Source organism: Camelus dromedarius, chromosome 22 (genome assembly GCF_036321535.1).
Source record: "Camelus dromedarius isolate mCamDro1 chromosome 22, mCamDro1.pat, whole genome shotgun sequence".
Taxonomy (NCBI): domain Eukaryota; kingdom Metazoa; phylum Chordata; class Mammalia; order Artiodactyla; family Camelidae; genus Camelus; species Camelus dromedarius.
This window is the reverse complement of record NC_087457.1, coordinates 15,507,368-15,532,924: the sequence shown is the minus strand read 5'-3', so window position 1 is coordinate 15,532,924 and position 25,557 is coordinate 15,507,368. Positions and strand designations below refer to the sequence as shown.

The window sequence follows — 25,557 nt, the reverse complement described above, 5'->3', positions numbered from 1 at the left end:
AGAAAATCAATCTGGTAATATCTCATAGGATGACTGGAGGAAGAAGACATTTATTTTCAAATGTCTCAATTAATCATCAGAAACTTGTCAATAGCAAATTACCCATTCCTTTCCATGTTTATAATGCTCATTACTATATTATTTCATCAAGTGAGTGTGCATTCAGAGTTGCACCAATGTTTGACATGTTTGCTTGGGGAAGAGAAAGCAAGGAGGATCTTCAGCAAGACTGTTTTTGTCCCATGTAGCTTTCTCATCCTTACAGTTGGATTGGCCCAAAGAAGTTATTCACATACAGGCTCAAGACTTAATCTTTAGAATTAGAATGTCTGGTTCTGACTATCACTTACTAGATATATGACTTAGAACAAGTTACTTATATTTTCCGTTCCCAAGTTTATTTACTTTTATGCAGGAATCATTATCAAACCTGCTCTATAGAGTTGCTATGATGATTAAATTTAAAAAGTAGCAATAAAATGCTTAGAACAGTGATTGGCTCATAGTAAGCCTTCGATGAATGTTGAAAATACTGTTTTTTCCTCTTTGGTGAAAAAACACAAGACTTGATATTATGTCTGGATTTGAACTGGTTGTAGTTTGCAATTCTCCAAGGAAAGAACACAACGGCTTGTTCATTTGATTGTCTGCTGGTTTGTTTCGGCTAGCAAGAGAAGCCACATAATATACAGAGAAGGCGGCACATTTATACAAGGCTGGGGAATTCATTTCACAGCTTAAGTGAGAAAATTTAATTCTTTTAAAACATATTTTGTAACCTAAGTGAACAAACACAATTTCTAATAACAACAATAGTTGACAAATTTAAGTGGTCAAATTATTTTCTTTGTAAATCTTACTTCTTCTCTCAGGAAACAGAGGGAAAGAATCTCGTAACTGAGCTTAGAAAGTTGATGTGGTTTAATTCTGTAAGATTTGTCCCTCCTTGGTTTTTGTTGTTGTTGTTGTTGTTTATATGGTACTGGGCATTGCCATGGACACTGAAATATAAAGAGCAAATATTTGCTCTTCTTTCCCCTTGAATTCATGGTTAGGAATACACTTTGAAATGCATGGTTCTTTTCTTTTTCTTTTCTTTTTTTTGGTGGGTGGAGGTAATCAGGCTTATTTATTCATTTATTTTTAATGGAGATGCTGGGGTTTGAACATTCTAGGCACACATTCTACCACTGAGCTGTATCCTCCCCCTGAATTGCATGGTTCTTATTATTGATACAATGAGTATTTCTTTACCTAAAATCACTCCAAGGCATTAAAGTCCACGATTTCTTATTTATGCATCCTATTTAGGAAATGTGGATCGCACACTGCATAATCTTCCAGGACGCGTACAGCTGTGACATCCCACGACTGCAGACGTGTGGCTGGCTGGGACTGAGTATTCCTAGGTGAGTAAGAGATTGCTGGAGGACCACACTCCTGTGGTGAGATGGTGAGTAGTTTGATTTCATCTTTTGTGGTCATGTGATTTCATGATTCCAAGTGATGTTAAAGATCATTTATCCAATTAGTACCTAATGAAGAATACTGGTCATGTATTTTGATCATGTATGTGGCCCTCAGATTAATATTTGGTGATTTTTCTCACAATTGGGGTGGAGTTATGGGTTTTTGGAAAGTACAGAGGTACTTTCAGAGGTAGAGTACAGAGGTAAAAAGTGTCATTCTCATTATATCACATCAAGGGTACTTGCAAGCATCCTGAGTTATCAATGAATTATCACTGTTGATGTAGCTAGCATTGGTCACCTGACTGGGTTAGTACTTACCGGCTTTACCCACTGTAAAATTGCTCTCCTCCACGCCGCTGATTTTAGTGTATTGTTTGGAGGGAAGTCACTATGTGCAGCCCTCACCTAAGGATTTATGCTTTGTCTCCTTGAGGGTGGAGTGTGTACATAAATTACTTGGAATTCTACATGGGATGTTTGTCTGTTCTCTCTCATTTATGGATTTATTCAATTGTTTATATTGGCATGAACTCAAGGGTACTTATTTCATATTTGAGTTATAATACGTTATTGCTTTATTTATTTTGTCACTTAAATTGTTTCCGCTCTGGCTGTTGGGAGATCTTTCATTTGGTTCTTTGTGTCCCTTTGACATACTACTATCATTGTAGATAGATTTTTTGAGCACCTCCTTACTTTCTGGCACTATAAGATGCTCCAGGCTCATCTTGTAGATTTTCCGCTGCAGTCTTAAAGTTAGCAATTTCTCTAAGGAGACCTGGTTACTGTTATTGGAGAACTGAACTGGAAACCAAGATCTGGGTGGTAGGTGTGCTCACTGTTACTGGGGTGTTGTTGCTTCTGGTCCCTTTAGCTGACTGTGCAAGGAAATACAGGTGTGTTTACTAACACAAATAATTATATATATATATATATATATATATATATATACACATATACACACATATCTGTAAATATTTCTATATGTAATTATCTCTCTCTATATTAAGCTAAACATGAGTTCATACTGATGTCTCTAACTGTAATCCATTATCACGTTGTTCGTTCAAGCTCTGTTCCCTTATTTATCTGAAAACTTCACCTCCAACAGTGAGAAATCTGGACTCCACCATCCACCATTCATTGACTTAGCTGTTCAATTATGGTGTACATGTATAGTGATTCCAGAATCTTTAGCCTATGTCTCCACGGGAAACAATTTATAAACTAAAGTATGGTGCTTATGTACAATTGTTTGTGTCTTATTGCTATGAGTTTGTTTCTTTACAGAGGTTTGCTATTCTGTTTTTTGGATTTTTTTGGTCAGGGACTTTTTTTTTCAAATTCCAGTTGTGGAATTTTATTTTAAGCTTTATGCTGTTTATATTGCAAGGAAATTAAGGAGGTTTCTTTATCATCCAATCTGTTTTATGGGTGTGTGGATGGAAAATAGAATATGAGTATTTCATGGATGCAAAACAGAACATGAAAAAAACATATAAATAACCTGTTCTTTATAAGCAAGGAGTGAAGGGAGAAGGCAGATGAGTTTAGAGCCAAGAGTCTAGAAAGTTTACTTGGTAAGAACAATGGAGGTAGAAGATGACCTACTTGCTGGCAATAGACAGAGGCTTTTAAAGGAGAGGCGAAATGAAGCAGTTCCCTTCCATAGCCTGAGCATATAAAGATATGCTCCAACATTTTCTTCTAAAATTTTGCATTTCACAATTAAGGTTTCATTTTACATGTATTTATGGTATGATAAAATAATCATTTTTTCTCCCGTGTGGTTAACCAAATATCTCGGCACATTTTTGTTGAATAGCCTATCCTTTCTCTACTGATCTGTATTGTTGCCTCTTTCATGCACTTCTTTGTTTGTATAGGTCTTGATTCTGAATTCTCTAGTCCATTAGTCTATTTCTATACTCTTGTGCTGATTCTACATTGTCTTAGTAATTATAGCTTTACGATAATTTAATATGTCATTAGATAAATTATTCTGGCTGCTTTTTCACCAAATTGCAGGATTACTATGTCATGATTTTTCTTGCCACATAGTTGCTCAACTTCCATGAAAAATCCTATTGTAATTGTGAATGGCATTGAATTTACAGAGTAACCTAAATAACATTGAGTCAGTGCATCTATGAATTAAGTTACTGTCTTAGTCCACTTGGATTACTACAATAAAAATACCATCGATTGGGTGGCTTATAAACAACAAAAATTTATTCCCCCAGTTCTGGAGACTGGGAAGTTCAAGATCAAGGAGCCAGCAGATTTGGTATCTGGTGAGGCACCTTTCCTGATTTTCATAAACAGCCATCTTTCGCTTCATCCTCATTTGGTGAAAGGGGTGAGGGGACACTTTGGAGTCTCTTATGAGGGCATTGATCCCATTCATGAGGGCTCTGCCATCATGACTGAATTACCTCCCAAAGGACCTCCATCCAAATACCATCGCATCATGGATTAGGTTTCAATATTTGAATTCTGGGAGGACACAAACCTTTCAATCTACAGTGGTTACGTTTACAGTCCTTTGTGTTCGTTCTGAAGTCTGTGTCATTTCCTCATTCACCAACAAGGTGGTATATAGTAAGAATATGGGAGTTGGTGGCTGAGGCAGGGTAGAGGGAAAAGATTATTAAAGGACAGAAAATGAAAGAATTGTACTGCTGCACTGGCATTATATTGGAAAGATTAGCTGTGCTTTGTTTGTAGTCATTGAGAGCTAGGGTCGGCGTTGACACTGTTGGAGAACATGAGAGTGAGCCAGTGGCTAGAATATTTAAGACATCACGGGACAATCCGGAGTGTGGATATGACTCAAAGAAGAGATGAGTGAATGTGGTACTGATGAGACTCCAAGTCGAGAAGCTTCGAGGGAGGAAACAGGGGTGATGGTTTGGAAGGAAGAATGAAGATCATTCAAACCTTGTACTCACATAAGGTTAAATCTGTGGTTATAGACATTTGGAAGAATTTCTGGTTTGGTTTGTTTTCACCCTGAGTGTCCAGGACAAGGCAGGAAATCTTGTTTACAGTTTCCTGTGCTGGTGAGTACATGTTTTTTTTGTTTGTTTGTTTTTTTCACTGTTCACCTTTTCATTGAGAACATAGTTCTTCAGTCCTGGTTTTTCCGTAGGAGAGTTTCAGTTCTCACTTTGCCTTGCCCAATCTCAAGAAAACTGCCTCTTGACCCCCTTGGGCACTAAAACTTAAGCCCCCTTGTTCCTGAATCTGTTATTGCCCCCTCCTCCACTCCAGCAGTTATCAGGCTCCTGTTTACAGTTTCCAGTCTCTTCTTTATTTGTCCTCTGAGATGTCTTTTATTTCCTTTATGTCCTGATTCCTCAAATATGTGTTTACAAAGATGTCTATCATTTATTTTCCAGCCTTTTACACTGCTTTATATTAGTTGGCCATTGTGCTAAAAGCAAAAATGTTTATGTGAACACCAAAACTGACCATGTAATATTATAAAACAATTTTGAAACTGTAGCAACAGAAAGAACCATTGCAGCATTTTCGAACTTCTGTAGAAATGACCCATTTTCCAGCAACACTTTACACATCAACATATGTTGTTCAAATATTCGATATGATTCAGCCATTTCATTTTTACTTTGTGAAGCACATATTGCAAAGAGTCTAATCATGTATAGTCATTTGTGCAAGTAGATATTGTCTCAGACAATAAGACAGTATATGGGTGTGTACAAAAACATGGCTGTTTAAATATTTGAATAACACTCAGATAATATATTTTGATCAAATAAAAGTGATTTTCCCTTTTTCACTATTATATCATGCTGATTTGTATAATCAAACACTATTTGGAAAATTCTCTTTCGGGCAGCACAAGTTTGAATCACATCACTTTAATAGGTTAACCCAAAGCAGTACCCCTGTTAGACGTGGGCAAGTGAGCCTGATTCTGGTCTGTGCTTGGGAACCGCCCCCCTCATCCCTCCAGATCTTTGGAGCTCTTGTCATGACTTTTTCTAAGTGCCTCTGCCAAGCCTCCAACTGTCAGGGTGGCAGTATCTTCCAGGCAAGGTACCATGAGCCCAGACTCCTTCTAGGTGGGTCACTCAATCCTCCAGCCTTCTGTGGGGACAACAGTCAACCAGATGCCCAGAGGAGCCCTGGGACTCATGCAACCACTCACATATCACTTCCTGGTAGATGGTCTGAATGGCCCATCATTCTCGCTTCATTTACCTAATTTCTTGGAAAATTGGGCCATCAGAAAGATGCTGACACAGTGATTTGAGGTGACTCAAAAAATATTTGCCCGTGTATGCTAAGGGGACTCTGCCCCAAAGATGCGTTGCGAAAGCATCTCCCCGCCTATCCCACCTCCGTGGTCTGTTTCTTTGAGAGTAAATACCAGTAACAGCTTTAGCCTTGTCACTTATTCTTTCTAGGAAAGTGACTCCAGCAAGTTTCCTAAGGGTACAAAAGTCTTAGAGGGGGCACAGTAACTTTGCGTTCCCATCTTCTCCCTAGGAAGTCACGTTTACAGCTGTTTCTAGAGGAGTTAGATGGGCCCCGCTTTCCTGGGAGGTGAGTTGATGCCATCTCCACGCCCAGGGTTGTTATGGGGACCTGGGAGGTGGAGCCCAGCTCCTGCAGCTCCCTGACGGTTCACAGGCCATAAAGCCAAGCCCCAGGAACCCCGTGTCATCAGGTCCTCAGGCCAGTGCAGCTTAATGAAAAACAGTGGTAAAAGCTCCAAATAAATCTATGCTTTTTTTCCCCCCTTTCTTTTAGCCCAAATGCCAAAATATGGCAAGAGAGAGGCCATTTGCACTGATTTCTGGCCCATTCAGAAATACTGGAAATCTCCTGAGACGCAGTTGTAGGGAAATTTACGGCTCAGTTTTGCTGACCCAGTAGGTTTAGATGAGAATCAAAATGTATTATTGGCTTGTGGGATTTTTCTTTCTTTTCAGGGAGTAGACAGATTATGAAGGAGGCTCTGAAAACCCATACAGATCTGTCCACCTTGGTGTGTCAGAGTCCTGGACGCAGAGACTTTGGAGGATAAAACAATCTTCTCATCTTCAGACTTTTTATTTGCTCTTCCTGGGCTGCTCCTGCCTGAGACTAAAAAGCAAATAGAAAAACGTAGCAGTTTAAGCACAATAGCAGGAGATAGAAGTCCATTCTTATGCAGTTTTTCTTTATTATGAGCGGGATCTTTGGGTTGTTAATTCACTACTCACAACCCTGTGTACATAGAGAATAAAGGTAGAAACATGCGTTTAATTATCTATTTTCTGTCTGAGGAATAGAGAAGGGTCTGCAGTGGTATTATTACGGAGTCACCCATCAGGTGTCTGAGGAAGTGACAAAGAACAGAACACAGGTGACCTGCGGGCCTGTTCTCTTAGCCTCTGAAACAGGAAGCACTCTGGAGGAGGGTTCAAGGGATTCAGGAAGACCATCCGCCCTATTTGAAAAGGCTCAAATCGAGAGCTGGGCTAAGACCCAGGCCTCCTTCTGCCCGTCCGCTCCCTCATTCTGCATTCTGTGCACTAGGCCTGGGAGAAAGTGGCAGTGCGTCTGAGACACTGACCAGCTGCCTGGGAGACACTGGGGCTAATTCCTCCTGAAGCAAATTGCCAAAATCTGGTTAGAGCAGAAAAGAATTTGAAGGATCAACTGAAAAAGGGAAAGAGCACGGAGGAGAGAACAAAGAGGGAAAGAAAATGGATTGGGAGGGATCTGTTCATTCTCTAGTTGGGAGTTCATTTAAATTTTTTTTGGTTAGAGTCCTTGGGCACAATGCTATCACTGCCATTTGATCGGCTGAACCTAAAGCAACAGAGATAACAGCAAAAGATGTGGCCCACAAAGGGGACATCCCTTCATTTCAGCTCAAGTTCAGCCAATTATCAAAGCCCATCTCTGCAAGCTGTGTTTCTCATTTTGAGCATCTGAAGCTTTCTCATGTTGGAATAAAAAAAAAAAACACATGCAAATAATAAATACAGGCATTGAATTAGTTTCCTAGGGCTGCTGTAAACAAAATACTGCAAACTGGGTGGCTTAAACAACAGATATTTGTCATCTCACGGTTCTGGAGGCTGGAAGTCCAAGATCAAGGTATCAGCTGGGTTGGTTCTGTCCGAAGGCTGTGAAGGAGAATCTGTCCCAGGTTTCTCTCCTAGCTTTGGGTGGTTGGCTGGCAATCTTCAGTATTCCTTGGCTTGTAGATACATCACTTCATCTCTGCCTTCATCTGCATGCGGCATTCTCCACGTGCTCGTCCATCTTTATGTCTAAATTTCCTCTTTATAAGAACACAGTCCTATTGGATGAGAGCCCACCCTAATGACATCATCTTAACTTGATCATCTGCAAAGACCCAATTTCCAGATAAGGTCACATTCACAGATGCTGGCAAAACTTCAACACATGGATTTTTTGGGAGATGTACTTTTACCTATAACAGGCATGGATATAATAATTAATTCAAATATAACCTTAATTTAAAAATATAGCCTATTTAAAGAACAAAGTAAAAAATCTTGCATTTAACTTTAGGAAACTAAATTCTAACACAGCTCCTATGTTATTAAAAGAGGTCATAGTCATATTGAAACTGACTATATTATTTGCATTTGCAATATTTGGGAAGTAAATATGTGAGTAGTTTTGAGGACGAGACCTATAAAGAGTGCCCCAGGCAGGAAAGTGTTAATAGATATTGTGGGACATAATTTTATAAAATATCTTTTGCACAGAAAACATCATAGTACAGCTTTTGCTAGGAATACATATTAAACCATTTGTGTTCTTTTTCTGCTTTTATAAAATCCAGTTTAATTTTGCCCCTTCCCTCACCATTCCTTCCTGATCTTATCTTTAACTGCTTGACACCTGAGGTTTTTGTCTGAGCTGGAAATGGGCATATTTCCTATAAAAAGGTTTAGTTAGGAGCAAGGATAAACATTTCCTATTGAGCATAATTTGGTTAGGAAACAGGTGAGTGTACTTTCCACAAGATGCAAAATTACAAACAGCTCTCTGATTTTGAAAATTATCCCTTGATTTCACTGATTTATTATGTGTTATTTCTTACGTATTGACTATCTTAGGAGATGAATCACCATCACATGATTAGAATAACCTCTGTATTTTGATTCTCGGAGCTCCCGTGAGAATAAAGCCAAGCTTCTCTGTATGTAAAAAGGAGTTGAAGACGGGGTTGAAGGGCTTACAGAAAGAGATAATGAAGCAGTTTCCGAACCCTAGAACACTAGCAGTGTTCTGTGACTGAAGAGCCTTGGTTAAAAACTGATGCTGAGAGGTTTGTGGGGTTAACCTCAAGGACACACACGCACACACACACCATCTTTCTGATGTCGGCCCAGCATCAGGATTCTAAGGTTAGATAATACGCGTTTGCCCCATGGTGTTACGCAGAGGAGTGGGTTGAGCACTGAGCCCTGTCAGGGACTACGTCACCTTCTATGGAGGAGAATCACGGAGAATCGTCCTGCTGGCTTGAGGCTCGCCTCTCACCATGTCATCAGGTTCCACTCTTGTCACCACAGAGGTTCCCAGGGAGTTAGAGATGGTGGCGGTCGTTTAGTCCTCCCCTTTGAAGATAAGGGCAAGGTGAAGTGACTCACCCAAGGCCATTTGTGCTTGCTGGAAGATCCTGGCCTAGAATCCAGCTCACTGGAGTCCCACAGGAATGTTCTTTTCAACACATCTCAGTTGGCTTAGTAATTTTTAGGTCTGTGTTAGGAAAAAATTCCTTCATTTCATTCCAGGTGCTTTAAATTTGTATTTACAGATAGTTCTACTATCTCAAGTATGAGAGGGGATTATAGGCCATTGCTAGATTATTTGAGTGTGTGTGTGTGTGCGCGCGCGCGCTTGCAAGTGTGCATGTGCTTGCGAACCTGGAGGGAGAGAGGAGAGAGAGAAAGGGAAGTAGATCTCACCAGCAGAGTACATTGTCAATCATTTAGCTAAGAGAAGGAATAAGAATGTGCGGAGAGATCGTCTGTTTATAATATGTGCTTGTGTGAGCTGACAGTCTCACTTTCCAAAACTGAATTAATAAATCATTCACAGTACTGGCTGGAATAGTTAATACACTTTTTGTGCCCCAGCAGAGAGGAAAATGGCCCTGCTTTTCTTAGCTTTATGACACATTAAGCCTAAATAGAATTAATGATTGAGCTTTTGAATTGTATTTACTGTGGAGAGCTCCACTTGAAGGCCACTGAGCCACAGAAATACACAGGAAGCTTCTTATATTATTAAAAACAGCTCTTCATTGGCTCTGGGGACTTTTTCAGTGGTTGAGTTACCATTACTTGATAACATAAACCGTGTGTGTGTGTGTGTGTGTGTGTGTGTGTGTGTGTGTGTGTGTGTGTGTGTGTGTGTGTGTCTGAATTTTCCAAGGTTTTATGTATATCAAAACTATTAGGAAAACATGCACATGTTTATTTCTAGTGCTTTGTATTATACTATTTAATCTGTCTTGAGTCCTCCAAAGTCTTTATACTTTGTGGAGACAAAGAGAGAGTGAGGGATAGGAACAGAGGGGCTGGAAGAGGAAAGGAGAGAGAGACAGACAGAGACAGAAATAGAGATAGAGAAATACAAAGGGAGAGAAACAGAGACAGAGAGCATGAATAGAAACACATTCTTGCTGGTCTTCAAGGGGCAATTTAAAGAAAAAAGAAATCTTCATCTTGAAACTCAGTTCTTAAATATTTTCTGATGTTTTCTAGTCACTGGGACATTATGAAATAGATGTAGAAGATGCCAGTAACAATTGGACGTTTTAAAGGGTGGAGATAAACAAACAGATTGGATTTCTTTCTCCTGTTGCTAGAGCAGTTCATTCAGTTGTTAAGTGTATTACATCTAATGAATAATCAAAGCGTAATTTAAATAAAATATCCTTTAGGATTTTAAAGTTAGAGCAAAACATGTTAATTTTACTGCAACAATATCAGAACATGCCTTTCTTCCCTTTGGCGAGTAGTCTACTCAAGAAAATGCCATTTCTGTGATCCGAATATATTTTCTTCTGTCTTACAATTCAATAACAAGGACGGTGGATTAACAGGTTATTTCATTCATTCCTCTGACTTTAGACTAAACCACTTCTAAATCATCCCAACTGGATTTCTAAAGGAGCCCTGTGCACCTACTTGTTTTGTGTTTTCTTTAATGATGCATATTATTTCCGAAGATATAGTGTACATTATATATTTTGGGGTTAGAGTGATAGTCCTGCAGCAAAAATGAATGAACCTTTTGTCTAAAACAGATCTCCACGCCCATGTGTACATGATAAGAAATGGACATCACAGCCAATCATTGGGTTTTTCAGAAATGTTAAGGTTTCATTTTATTCTTGTATTTTCATGTTGATAGCTTGTAGATTGTCAAAATGAAAATATTGAAAGAAGGAAAAAAGTAGGGGGGTAAAATAAAATATTTATCACTATCAAATGATGAGGAAGTAAAGATATCTTCTTTTTAAAAATAACACATGAATAGAAAAGCAGGAAAGGAGAGATGGGTTCTCTGAGACCAAATTTATATTCCTCTCCCTAGATGTATGGGTGCCATCATATTATTTACCTCCTTTATGTGAAAAATTTCTTCTGCTCCCCTCTGAATATGAATTTCCACAATCTAGACACTCAGAGGAGAATGGCGTGAAACATGGGGAAGTATTTACAACTCCTGAGATCAGTTACTTGCAGCCTTGAGAAGGCTGAGTAACCTAGGAAAATACCATCATCCTCAGAAGTCCAAAGCACATGTGTTTATTGAAAGTTTTTACAGTTCAGCAAGTGTGAGCAGAATCACTGAACATCAGCTTAAGGCACCAAACTCAACATGAACACTAACCCACTCCTTTTAAGGCTCTTCGTAGATATTACCTTTTTTCAGATGGAAGGAGAAACAGAAGCTGAACTTTTGGTTGAAAAGTGAAAAAGAAATGAACAAACAAAACACTTGTCTTCTCCTTACATCCTAAATATTTGCTTAATATACTAGATTAACTGCTTTTTTTTTTTTTCCGCCAGTGGCACATAGGGAATGAACTCAACCTTCCGTCTATCATCCAGCTATTACCCAGTGCTGTAAATGTCTTTGCTGAGTTAATTAATCCCTTAGAGATTTCTCTCCAAATCAGATTTTTGTCCTTTGTTTCTGAGAAGCTGGATTGCTGGCGACGTGCAAAGCTTTTGCAACCCTCAATTTATAACTTGAGAACAATGATAGATGGCAAATTAATCAATTTAGGACATAATAATCAAGTAGAAGTATGAGAGGGAAAAAAAAGACACAATACTGTGATTTATTAGTTTTTAAGTTTTCCTACCACCTGGATCTCAAGATAGTAATTGAATTTATTTTCCTGTTTAATAAGCTCCAAATACTCGGATTGTAAATCCTTGCCAACCACTAGGGTGAGTGAGATGGCTGACACTGTTTATGAGCTGGATAGGAGGGTGGTGGGGCTAGTGAAGTGGGAGGCTGATGAAGAAAAGAAGTGAGTGGAAGAGAGAAAAGAGGAAAGGTGATTTTTCTTCTCGAGACTGAAGAAACTCCTGACACCATTTATCTGAATAGAGTAGGTTACTGACTGCATACAAGACATCCATCTGTGCAAAAATAAACAATACAAATGTGCAAGAGGAGTCTGAGAGCTGTTTTGAGGTATGAGAAACTTGTGCATGTTTGTATGTTGCAAGAAAGGAATCAAGACAGGAGGAGAGGATGAAGATGCAGATGATAAAAAGTGGGCCAAGGAGCTCGGTCCCGGGGGAGTCACGGGATGTGAGCTGAAGTGGAACCCCTGGGAAGACAAACTGAAGAGTGACGAGGACACCCCTTCCTAGACTGAAGAGAAGTGAATGTGGGCAGGAGAAGATAGAGCAACGTTTAAATATGGGGTGGGGGTGGGAGATTGGTTAGAGTGAGGTGAGAAAAGTGAATGCCTGGGATTGTTCTGAAGGGGGTCGAAGCAGAGATGGAGCAGTGCAGCGATCGCCCTCCGTGAGTTCCAGTTCTGCCCCCTCCCCATTCATTCCAGAGCCGGCTGACTGTCTTCAGGACTCAGGTCATATGCCATCTCTATAGAAAAGCCTTTCCTGACCATCTTCTCTGGAGAAGGACTTCCTCTCATTCCTTACTTACCCCACGACATCGTGGCATCACCATTTATCAATATTTTGTTTGTGTTCACCTTTTCCGCTATGTCCTCCTTTCCCGCTGTGCCAAAATCTCCATGAGGATGTCTCCGTATCTTTCTCACTGCTGTACTTCTTACTCCTAATCAGAGCATTTCCCAGCACGTAGTAGATCCTGAACAATGTGCTGAACGAAAAAATTGAAAGCTACTCTCTACTGTTAAACAGCTGTGGGACCGTGGGCAAGATAGTGTAACCTCTCCGAGCTCCGTTTTATCATTTGTGTTCGAGAAATACTTACCAGACTTTATCACAGGGGTCTCATGAGCATAAAAGAAGATGATGAACATAAAGAGCTTAATTTTTTTCTGATATATAATATGTCCAATAAATAAATACTAGCCATGACGCTGTTGGCTGTGGGAATGCTAAAGTTTGGAAGATATCTTTTAAATAGTTTCAGATCTCAAAGGAAGCTCTTCAGAATGATAACAGAATCCAGATTGGGATCTTCCTCTCTTCTTGGGCTAGTGGATCGGTGCCCATTTAGAACGTTATTTGACAATGAAGACAAAGGAAGGTACACGCAAAATGGAAATGGGTCTTGAGAATATAACTATGCGATTCCAAGAGAAAGGGATTAGAAGGGAATTTAAGCCAAATACATTTTCTTGCAGACAAGTGCTCTCCTCTGAATGGGCTTGCCGAAATAGCAAAGTCCCTGTCAGTATCACATCTCATTACATCTGCCTTGATGCAGCTTAATACCAAGCAATATGCCCCATTAATCAAATTTAAGGCAGTAAAACCAGAATCTGGGAGTTGTAACCTGAGTCACTTTTCCCCAGGTAAATAGGAATGTGCTTTTCTATAAATTGCTTTGAGGTGCCCTGAGATTTCCTTAATCTAATCACAAGAAATGATGGCCAGTACTTATTTGATGGGGTCATGTTGACATGACTTTTCTCTTCTTCCATTACATTTTCCCCCAGATAATAAGGCTCCACAGACTCTGGATTAAAAAAGAAACAAACACATTACTACTATCACCAAAGGAGAAGGTGAAGAAAAGTTTGCTATCTGTTTATTTCCAGTGGTTTAGCAAGTGCTGAAAGTTCTCTGTTGGCCGAACATGGGGTTGGAAGGTGAAAAATTCAACCTTCTGGTAGGTTCCATCAGACCGGCCATCTCCAAGATATTATTCGGGAACAAGTCTATGTGATACTAACCCCTAAACCACAAACAGTGCTCAGAGGCTTCCTGAAATCCACCTAGAATTGTTTACTAACATTTAAACTAGACTCCATTTAGATCTAGAGATAGCAATAATGCCTTGCCTAATAAAATTTTATCCCAACGTATGCATTTTTATGTATATAGAAGATACATATTCTTCATTCATCTTGACTAGCACAAGAAACATCAAAGCTGCCATCATTCTATTTGTCAAGATGAGTTATTTTTTATTCCTCTTTTATTAATAATGCATAAGCTGAGAGGTCTTTGGGCTCCTTCTAGATGGTTTATTTCTTTATTCTTGTTTTCTCAGCATGAAAACTTATCAAAGCTACCTCTCTAATCTATTGTTCTTTGCCTTGAATGCTCTTTGTCAGATGCTTATCTTTGAGGTTTTAAGCCTTTAAAAACACTTTTAATGTCCCTTTATCGAATTGCACTGTATCTGGCTACAGGCTCCCCTCATATCACCACCTCCTCTTTGTTTACCTCTAGGTCTGAGTGCACAGATAAAAGGTGAATGGGACACAGTGAACATTTCCTCAGCAGCCCCTGTGAAACATGAATCAGACATCCCCTGGCTTCTCAAAGATGTTATAGAGGAATGGTTTTCCAGTTCTAATCCTGGAGTGGCAAAATCCGATTTTCTGATCTCGCATTTATTCTATACCCTCTCCCAATATTTCACAACCAGGAAGGGCATGTCTAATATCCACCAAATTCAGCCCATGTCCACCACTCACCTCAGCTGTTTGGTGTCACAGTATGGAATATGTAGAGGAGGCATGCGGGGGCTTCCTCCTCCCACCACATCCCCTCTGGGACTCTCCTGCCAACCAGCCAAGATGGACATAAATACCAATCCCAACATTTTGCACCCATGTGTCTGTGTTATATACTGATTTTCTAGTTGCTGGTCAGTTTTTTTCTCCATACGTTTATGTTTACACCAAATCTTAGCCATTTCAGTGTGTTTCATTCTTTCTATCTTAAATTTACTCATTTATACTTGAACACTCCACAACCAGTGTTTCTTAAAATTGGTTGCACATTGGAGTCACTTAGGGAACTTAAAAACATTTCCACTGCCTGGTTCCTCATCCCAGACCAATTAAATTGGAATCTCCAGATGAGACTCAGACATCAGTATTTTATATAAAATCTCCCCAGGTAATTATAATATGCAGCTAAGTTTTGAAAACAATTGTTAACCCATTGTTACCTCCATGCTGTGAGATTTCTGCCTAACTTACTATTAGGCAGTGGTTGTAAAAGCCCTTTTATTTTCTCTGAAGTTCAGCTTAGGTCTCTCAGATGCTTTCTCTAAAGGTTGGTGCTGACAGTCTGATTATCTGAGTTAATGTGCCCTCACGTCCAGTTCCCCCAGGGAATCATACCACACCGCTGCAATCCATTTTTAGTATGCACTGGCAGAAGCTCAGAGACTGGGCCGAGTAACTTAATAACTTCCTTCTAATTTTATTAAGGGAGGCAAGTTTCAGAGAGGTAGGGGCAGCAAAAGAGCAGGGAGGCAGTGTGTCTACCCCAGGATAGGAAATGCGGAGAAGTAATAATCCCTCAGATCACCCGTCAAGTCATTGACTCATCCAAGTTCTGCGTACTCAAGACAAATTGACTTTTTATCTTCTTGGTTAATAATTGTGCCTTAACCATATGCCGCCCTGCATATGCGGGTTGGGTTCAATCTCTGCCTCGTGCTGCTGAAACACACTTACTTAGAGAGGATGCTTGCCTGGAGCTACTGTCATGTACCAGGTGGCTTCAGGATGCAGTCTTCTCTACACAAATGATATTCGCCGAGAGCCTTGCTTGGAATATAAATTAAAGCATCACTTCACAATAAACTATATGTGTTTGGTGATCGATACAGAACTCTAATTTTCTCAAGTTAATGCCTTTTAATGACAGGTTCCCAATGCTAGCTGTAGACAGTTACATGCCAGATTATAAATCATGGTGATGTCTTAGCTCTGAATTATTAATCTTTGCTCCCCCCTGCATTACATAATTGATAATGACCACATTGGCAGTTCCAAGAGGGCTCCGGAGATGGATCTGTTCGGTGGAAGGAAAAGCGTTACCAGTGTGGAGTGCAGCAAACGGTCCTGAAATGACACGCTGTGTATTCTAATGAGTGGATTCTGTAACCCCTAGTTGTTTCCTTGAGTTTTTCCAGGCTTTCCCTTCTTCTAAAAAGCTTAGTTATGGTCAGAAAGTGACCTGATAAACATGTTATCTTCTTACCATGGATATTTGTTCCCTGTGCATCTTCAAGTCATTTTTGGTGACTTTCACTCACGGAAAAATACATTTCATCTCTCATTAGGGTCCACAGATCCAGTAAAGCCACATGGGAGAGAATTGTAGTCCATTCTTCCCAGCAGATCTGCATTCTTTGTGGATTTACCCTGTTTGGCAGCAAATGGAATGCAGAAGGAAGAGTACACCAGACAATTTTAGGCAGAGGAGATGCCCAGAGGCCCACCAGGTTGACTAAATTTTAAAAATGCGTGTCTCTCTTGAAATGGGGATTTTATTCATTTACAAAGGAACTCTTTCCCACTATGAGTTTGGCTGGTTTCCTCTGACAAAGACGATGAATGCAAATTATTTTGCAGTTTTACTTAAGACAAAATCTGGTCCAGGGGGAGCAATCTACTTGCGTGTGACTGCTCTGTGAAGTGCGTCCACAATGCAGTTTTCTCTGTACAGTTAGACCATTCCACAAGTGGCAGCTGGCTTTTCATATTCTCACTATAAATGCAAGCAAGTTGTTTACACCTCAATTGACCGTTTTTGTTTGCAGCTTTTCCTTTCGTTTTGCACGTGGGGCAGGGGTGGGAGGGCTCCCTATTCACTCTGCACGGAAGGGTAGCTGCCTAAGAAGGCGCATGGCATTTAGGACAGGCCACGTTCACTGAACCAGAAGGGAAGCTCCCTCGTAATAACTGGCCGCCTAGCCCTTTCCCCTCCTCCCTTCCTCGTCACTCAGAGGAACAAATGCTAAATAATCTCTTTAAGATGATTTTAACTGTCATCCCAGGAGCCCATCTGACAATCGGGTGCTGTAACATCGTCTTCCCTGTCAGCTTCATGCCCTCTCATTAGGCCCCCTGTCTTGATTTGCTGATGTCAAGGCACGGCTAGAACCTAGAAGGCCTTACACTTCGCTTTTGTGTGCTGTTAAAAAAAAAAGTCACCTTATGGGGGAGGCTCTAGCTCAGTGGTAGAGTGCATGGTTAGCACGCATGAGGTTCTGGCTCAATCCCCAGTCCCTCCATTAAAAAAAGTCACCTTATGCGACTGTGTCTTGTTCCCATGGATGGACAGTAGTGACAGTAATACGCACCCTGACTTATCACTCATACATGAGAGTTCTTTAAAAGGTGTACAGTGGAATGGAAATCTCTGGGGTCATTAGTATCTTTGAAGGCTGCATGGTCCCAGATAAATAGACAGATAAGTTGGTGAGCAGGGAGCATCCTTGGGTTTTCTTAACAATGTTCATTAAACCTTGAACTTGAAACCTTACTTTCCTTTGTCTCTCCATTCTCTAACTCATTTTAAATGCTTTGTATTTATTGTATAGTTGCTAACTTCCCGAGTGCTTTCTCATTCCCTAATTGTCAACATCTACTACCCCAAATGGCATACGATCATCATCTGTTGTCTTACCCTTAAATTGTTCCGTGAGTGTTTGAATTATTTTCCCAAGCACAGGGCATCTGCCTCCACTGTCTACATAGCGCAGTGTAACATAATCTCTCCTTGACAGATCCTCACGATGTTACCAGTCCCATGTATCATTATCTTCCCTTCACGTAAGGGTGGAAATAAAGTTTATTATATGCTTTTCTAGTTAGGCCTCAGAGAAAGAATAGATGTGCTGATGTAGTAAGAATGAACCGCATCCCAGATGAGAGCAGTTTGGACAAATCCCATTGGTACAATTAGTATCTGCTAACGAATGCACATTTTGTAATTTCTGACAAAGAAAATAAATCATGTTTTTGTCTGAATCCTTGGTCTGATATCCCTGGAAAGAATGTGGATTGCCTTTTTAGACATAATTTCCTATTTCCGCTAATCTGCATGTGTGCCACTAAGTTTTTTCCTATTTAAAGAAATATTAAGGAATTAATGCTCCTGATTTTAATGAATATATCAATCTTCTAATGTTCATGCATGCCATATTTTGGGATAGATTTAAGCTACGGTAAGATCACTGCTAAATCATATCCAGTTGTATAATCAACTTACGGAAAGAAGATTGACTTGAGGTTACTTGGGGAAACATCCTTTCATTTTGTAGATGAATTGGAACACTTAGGCTAGTAACATAATGGCAAAAACTAATTTGACACCAAGTATTAGATTATGACTGTAGTTCTAAAACTTTGAAACGCCCGAGTTTTATGTATATGAAAAACTTGAATTTGCTCTAATACATTGTTTTTATTTCTAAGTGTATTTGATGGGTAAATGTGTTGCTCAATTTGGTGGATACCGTGGTCTTTCCACTTGTCAGCCATTTCTCTATAAAAGGAGGGTTTTTAATTTTTTTCCTTCAAAATAACAATGAACTTAGAGGCTAGTTTCTAAAAACAGGAGGGAAGTTTGCAATTCATCTTAGTGATGAGAAACCCTGCCTGTTTACTGGCGTCCGCCATCTGCCCTGCTTCACTGCTAGAGCCAGCTCCTCCCTGGGCTGTAGGAAAACCTTCCGTGCTCAGCGCCAGGCCGCCCGCGCGCTGCTCGTCTGCTCTGACTCGTGCTCCGTTTCGGTTTGTTCGGTATTTCCTTCACTGCCAAGATTCTGTCTTTTCTTATTCCGCCATCCCTCCTTTCCTTCTTCCTTCCTTCCTCCAAGTATTAAGACAGGTGTCTTCAGTCCACATTTGGCTCTTTTACCATCCACCCAGTTGCCTTTATTCTGCAGCCGCAAAGTAAGCGTCTCCAGCTGACAAGTGCTTTCCAAGTTCATGCCCACATCCCCTGTCTTCTCCGTGATGAGCAGCCTGTTTACGTGGACTTTTCAGTTCACTAAGGGAGCAGTCTAAACAGCAGGAAGCGTTCTCAGATTGACGTGGGTACAATTGTTTGTTTCTCTGAGGCAGGAATATGGTTAAGGAGCAACCAGAAATGGATCTATCTAGTTGAAAATTGATTTTAAGTATTTGGTTTTCCTTCCAGTTTTATTGACATACAGCACTATGTAAGTTTAAGGTGTGCAGAGGAATGATTTGACTTACATATATCATGAATTGATTATCACAGTTAAGTTTAGTAAACATTCATCACCTCATATAGATACAAAATTAAAGAAATAGAAAAAAATTTCCTTGTGATAAGAACTCTTAGAATTTACTCTTAACAACGATCATATATAACTTACAGCAGTGTCGATTATATTTATCGTGTTGTCTATTACATCCCTAGTACTTATTTATCTTATAACTGGGAGTTTGTACCCTCGACTGCCTTCATTCAATGCCCCCTCCCACTACACATCTGATCTCTTTTTCTATGAGTTTGTTTGTTTGCGTTGTTTTTGAAGTATAATTGACCTAACCACACTGTGTTAGTTCCTGTTACACAACATAGTGAATTGATACTTCTATTCATTTCAATATTAAATGAGTAAAAATATTCTTAGTACCACTTTGGTGTTATTAGCCAAAGGGACCTCTGATTTTCTAGAGAAGCGATCTGAAAAGGAACACCAAAACAGCAAAGGATGGAGAATCGATTTAGTTTGGTAAAGGTCGAATTGTCCAGCTGTTTTAGTTCGTTTGGGCTGCTGTAATAAAATGCCATTGAGGGGGGTATTATAAAAACAAATGATTGTTTCTCAAAGTTCTGGAAGCTGGGAAGTCCAAGTTCGAGATGCTGGTTGAGTCTGTGTCTGGTGAAAATCTGCTCGTTGGTTTACAGATGTCCGTCTTCTTGCTGTGTCCTTAATATGTTGAGAGGGGCAAGGGAGCTCTCTGGGGTCTCTTTTAGGAGGGTGCTAATCCCATTCATGAGGGCTACACTCTCATGGACTTAATCATCTTTCCAAAGTCACATCTCCAAATACCATCACTCTTGGGGGATTCGGTTTCAACATACCATTTTGGAGGGACACAAACGTTCAGTCTGTTCCATTGGGTTAGTTGTGTAGTTGTTAAATAAGCTGATAGATGTATCTCTCCTCTCTCTCTCTCTCCCCCCCCCTCTCTCCCACTCACTCTTTCATTCACTGGATTATTTTCTACTTGAGATTGACTAGAGCTGCAACAGTGTTTACTACATGGTTATCAGTATCTCCTAGCATTCTCCTTCTGATTAATTTGTTCATTTAGCCAGTATTTACTGAATATACTCAGTTTACAATAATTAGCTACTAACTGGGTAATGGGGTCTAAGACTTATGAGAAATAAACCATTACATCCTTTGCTTCCAGAACCTTTTCTTGAGTGATAGTATGCTCTAGTCATGGGTTTGCTATGTAGTGTGTGAAAAACACAAGTGAGATGCTGATGAAGAAGACTGGAACCTGCCCTCCAGAACTGATGATCTAAGAGTAAAGCTGACGTGTTTACACAAATCACTATCTTCCCCCCTTTTAAATAATACTTACCATTCTGCTTAAAGAATATTGCAAAGTGTTTGTCAAGAAAATATATTTGCAGAATTTAGTCATTGAATAGTACTACAAGGCTGAATACAGAACAACATCATTCTCCTGACCTGTCCCTCCTTACTTGGGATGTTCTTTTACAAACTAGTTCTTCCCTAATTCTCCTCATCTGCTTCCCCATAGTGGTTATATGACAGTGTTGTTTTGATTGACACTCAGCTTTTATCTTATTGTAGCTGTTTGATGTATTATACCTCCATTACATTCCCTTTCCATATTTCCCAGTGGAATTATAACCCTTCTATTATGGGCTGAGTTGTGCCCTTCTAAAGTTTATGTGTTGAAATCCCAACCTCCAGAACCTCAGAATGTAACCATATTTGGAGATAACGTCTTTAAAGAGGTGAATGAGTTAAAATGAAGCCCTTAAAATGGGGCCCTAATGTTAATACAGCTGGTGTTTTTATAAGAAGAGAGACATCAGGGCACACGTGCTCAGAGGGATGTGGCCATGTGAAGAGGCAGCAAGACGGCCGGCCGCTGTCTGCAGACCAAAGACGGAGGCCTCAGAAGAAACCAGCACTGCCGACAACTTGATCTTGGACTTCTAGCTTCTACAATTTTAAGAAAATTATTTTCTCTTTTTGTTTCAGCCATGTAGCCTTTGGTCCTTTGTTATGCCAGCCCCAGCAAATTAATACACCCTCCCCAAATGCTAAAATACTTCAAGTCGTGACAATTCTGCAACTTTCCAGGAAACCTCTCAGATAGCTCTCCTCCCCCGCGCCCTGGCGGACTCATGCTGGAGCCTGACACAGCCTTTGCCCTGGGACTTCAAGCCCTTGCCTTTATTCTTTGTTGGAGCCCCTATTTCCTGAGTTGAGTGTCTTCCTTTTTCATTCTTTACTCTCTTGTTTTGACACCCACCAGTACTTCCTTGAAAAAAAGTAGGAAGGGAGTTTTTTGTTTTGTTTTTTTTTTCAAACTTGGGTATATGAAAGTGTTTTATTCTGCTCCTCTTGTGTTTAATTGACAATTTGGCAGCATTTGCAATTACAGTTTGAAAACTGTTTACCATCAGAGTTTTGAAAGAATTGCCTTCCTTCCTTGATATCTGGAACTCCATTATATAAGCCTTTAGAAACTCCTGCTGCGTAGTTCATTTGTCCACATGTCTTTATCCCCTGATGGTTCCCTCCCCTTTCTCTTTGTGTTGTGGGTTTATCTTTACTCTCCTGTAAGTGGGATTTCTGAAAGGAGCAGAGAAAAACCTCTCATGTATTCAGTCCTCCATGTTTTTAACCAGAAGTTCTCGCTTTCTATTTGAAATGTAAAATTTGAAAGAAGTCAGAGGAGGAAGAGATTCTTTTTGGCTAAGGGGCATGAGTAGGTCAAGAGGCTTTATGCAATAATGAAGATACTTTCCTCCAGAGTACATAAACGATTGGGCACATGGCTTTTTATTATCCATACAGTCTTTTTAATCTGTAAGAGAACTAAAAATGTTGTTGGATTTCTTCTAGCAAGATTGATTATTGATTTTTTTGGTACTGTGAGGAAAGGTTTTTGGGTTTTTTTTATTGTTTTGTATTTTTGCTGTGGATACTTTCTCATTGAATTGAAAAAAAAATTTTAAAAGAGGAAAGGAAAATATATAGTGATCAGGGTTAGGTTAGGCTTTCTTTCCATCTCCGTTTTCTCAATCCCAAGCAGAATTAAAGTCTTGAGGAGGAAAGGAGCATAACAAATAGGGCTTGTTCTTGCCAGTGATACTGTCATTCATCTAACAGGGCTGCTCAGAGTCCGGTGGCCAATCCATTCAGCCATGTCAAAATAATCTTGTCAAAGGAAAATGTTTAACTTGACCCTGATAACCCTTGTCCTTTTCTTTCTTATTTATTATTAAATTTGCCTCTTAAGATAAAGTAAATAAAAATTACCCTTAAAAAACTCTCCTATAGTTTATTTACTCATTCCGTCTTTCTGGAGCAACTCCACTGGCGTGAGGTATCAGAGAATGCAGTTGTCGTATATCGTTAATTACACATTATTATATGAATTTAGAAGTTTTATTTGACATTATTTGTGGGGGAGGTGCCACTGTAGCTGTCTGATTGTCTTCTAAATGCTTTTAGTTGTCTTATTTTTTAAAAGTAGAATATGGCAATTTAATGGTTATGAATATGGTTTAGTCGTTTATTGTCAGCACTTATAGAAAGAACTAACGTGATTTTTTTGCCAACTGATAGATTTTCTTGAAAACCCAAGAGAATGAAGGCTGAGGCAACAATAGATGCACCTTGCCTTCTATCCCCAGTATTCCACTGAATTCACCCCGTCAGTCAATGATGATCTCCCATTGACAAGTCTGAAGGGAGTTTTTAAACTTTTATTCTCCATGGAATATTTTGCTAAATGATTGGGAGAGCTTTTCTTGAAAAATTTTACTTTCATTGTATTAGATTTTCCTGGATCCTTTAACCAACTGCATGTGTATGTGTGTGCGTGCGTGTGTGTGTGTACATGTGTGCATGCGTGTGCACATGTGTGTGTGTGTGTGCGTGTGCATGTGCGTGTGTGCATGTGCGTGTGTGCTTTGTTGGTTCCCTTTTCTACTATCCCTTCTAGGAGAGGTGCCGAAACTATATTTTATTCATCTTAGCATGGTGTTTAGTGGTGGTTCAACCAAATATTTGTTAAATTCAATAATTTTAAAAATCATAATGGATATGGATATCCAATAATGGGTAACACATCCATAATAATGAGAGAAATCAAGAGAGATGAATAGTTACTTTGATTAAACAAATACTGTATACTTCGGCTCTACTGCTCACCTTAGTTCTGTGTTCCAACACATTGAACATCACAATATGTATGCATAAAATGTATGTGGGTAAATCTAAAACGGGTATCCTTATCTTTTCTCCTTCAAACCAAGTCTCCCTTGGTGTTTTCCTGTTATTATGAACTCGTCACTCAGGCTTGACACCTCGTTCATCTTCCACTTGTCATCTTGGGTGCCTTCCACATTAGCAGAGTACTGCTGTTTTCTTGCCTCCGGATTTGTACATTGTTGTTATCACTACTATGTGCCATCATCCCTTCGTTCTTTTATTCCCTAAAAATTTATTCAGCATTTAGTTTTCCAGGTCTTGTGCAATAAATGAAATAACCAGTCAACCAATCCATCAGTCACTTGGTTAATGAATATTTCACAAGAGCACCACCCCTCCAACCCCAGGAGGTAGTCACTGAGATGCGGACCAATTGAACCAGAGTCCAGTGATTTATTTCTCCATCTCATAAACCATGAATAGCCCCACTTTTCTGCAGAGTGACATTTGAAGACGATTCTGAGGTCCAGTGCCCTCTATAGTCTGGTTCAGTTTACCTGTTCCCCTCATCTCCTCCTCTTCTGCACACCATCCATTACAGACAGACACAGACAGACAGACAGACACAGTAAAGCCCATTTAGCACACTGTGTGCCTAGAGTTGCCCACCTCTGAACCTTCACATTTGTCGCCACTCCTTTACCTGCAGAAACCATTCTTCTCTCAGATACTCTAAACATTCCTCTAAACATGGAGGAAACCATCATCTGATCATGCCGAGTCTCAAAGGTCTCCCTTCCTTTTGAGTTACCTCTCTTACTTGTGCATCATTTGGCTGGCATCTCTGAGTCATTCAGTCCAAATAATTCTTCAGGGAATCCTCCGCTGACTGACCTAAGGCAGCCCTCTCCTAGGGTATTTGCTATCTGATTATCCTGCTTGTATCATAGCACTCGCCACTGCGACACTTCCTTATTCATATATTTTTTACTGAGTCTGTCTTCTCAAGATTGCACATTCCATGAGGGAGGGGAATCATGTGTCACTTCTGTCTGCCCAGCACAAATTGGTACTTACACACATTTGCTGAATAAATACATGAATAATAACAGTTACTGGGTGTATGTCTGTAAGTGCCATTCTTATCACTTTATGTATATTTACTAATTTAATACTTACAAAAACCCTGTGATGTATATTGTACTACTAACACCATGCATAGTTGTGGCTGCTAAGGCACAGGACCGAGGTCACTCAGACAGTAAGAACAGAGTGGGGTGTCTGGCTCCAGAGTACATAAGCTACATTTATTTTTAGTTATCTTTCTATGCCAAAACCCCCAAGTAAGAGGTAAAATAATGACATACGCTTTCTCTTCAAGTTTAGGGCAAGTTTCTTGACGATAACAACTGAGACTCGTAATTCTTTTTGTCTCCTATAGTGTCTAGAATTACCTTGTTTGAAGCGCACAAGATTTAGCAATAAGTGTGATGTCACAAATTAACCTAGCAATGCCCTTCAAAGCTAAATAAGTAGGGTATAACTGTGTTAAGAAAAGGGGGAAAAAAAAAACACCTTCAAATGAGAAAAAGAGTAGCCAAGAAAGAAATGGAACCAGACGCTGCCTTTTTTCATAATGGGACTCACTCCCTCTCTGCAAACACACAGGCACCATCAGGGATCAGAACAAAAGAGACGTTAATGTTTTACATCTTTTCATAAAACTAGAACCTATCTAGAGATCACTAACCCTGAAGTACTTAAGTCCTGGGAATGGAGAGTCAATGATGGTTTATGTTAGTGTTATGACATCTTTTCCAGGTTTATCGGAAGATCAGCTTTCTTAAACTATTTAGATGTTTCCGTTTACATCCTCAACCAGGAAGAACTGTAACTCTGATGAACGACTCTCTTTACCAGACCAGACACCTCATTTCCTGCCTTGAAAAATTTAGATTAGCATCCAAACTGTCCCTAGAGGTGAAAAAATACATATAGTAACGCACCAAATCAAGGCTATTCTGAACAGTGATTGTAACTCATTAGGAAAAATATCCTGCATTGATTTACGCAGTTTGACCTGATGGTGCTGTGTAAAGTTTCCCCATTTTTGAAACAATCAAATCAATATTTCAAGATCTGTGAACTTGAGGCTTAAAAGAAATTAAGCAAT

General features: G+C 39.7%; 1 long non-coding RNA gene across 1 annotated transcript in view; it reads left to right on the top strand.

Moving 5' to 3' along the window:
- LOC116149135 (uncharacterized) overlaps positions 1–25,557 on the top strand; it is a 499,656-nt gene that overhangs the window by 132,759 nt on the left and 341,340 nt on the right. The window contains exon 3 of the long non-coding RNA XR_004132750.2: positions 1,312–1,409. This is a non-coding gene — a long non-coding RNA (uncharacterized LOC116149135). The remainder of the gene's footprint in view (positions 1–1,311; positions 1,410–25,557) is intronic.